At 45.7% G+C, this 346-nt stretch overlaps 1 non-coding gene across 1 annotated transcript; it reads right to left on the bottom strand.

The window, feature by feature from the left end:
* Positions 1 to 273: 273 nt before the first annotated feature.
* TRNAW-CCA (transfer RNA tryptophan (anticodon CCA)) lies at positions 274 to 346 on the bottom strand. The gene has a single exon. It is a non-coding gene; the product is annotated as a tRNA-Trp (tRNA).

The following is a 346-nucleotide window of genomic DNA, read 5'->3' on the forward strand; positions in this document are numbered from 1 at the left end:
ACCCTGCCAAGGGGTTCACCATTGTGATTTGTTTCTATACTAATGATGTGCACTTTGATCCCATGATTAAGGTGGTGTCTACCAGGTTTCACCACTATAAAGTTAGTCTTTTCCTCCTTTCTGATTAATAGGTATATTATGGGGAGGTACTTTATTTATTTATTTAGGCTGCACTGGGTCTTAGTTGTGGCACACGGGATCTTCATTGCAGCATGCAGGATCTTTTAGTTGCGTCATGTAGACTCTTAGTTGCGGCATGCATGTGGGATCTAGTTCCCCAGCCAGGGATTGAACCTGGGCCTCCTGCATTGGGAGCAAGGAGTCTTACCCACTGGACCACCAGGGA

This window comes from Globicephala melas, chromosome 2, assembly GCF_963455315.2.
Source record: "Globicephala melas chromosome 2, mGloMel1.2, whole genome shotgun sequence".
NCBI classification, from domain to species: Eukaryota; Metazoa; Chordata; class Mammalia; order Artiodactyla; family Delphinidae; genus Globicephala; species Globicephala melas.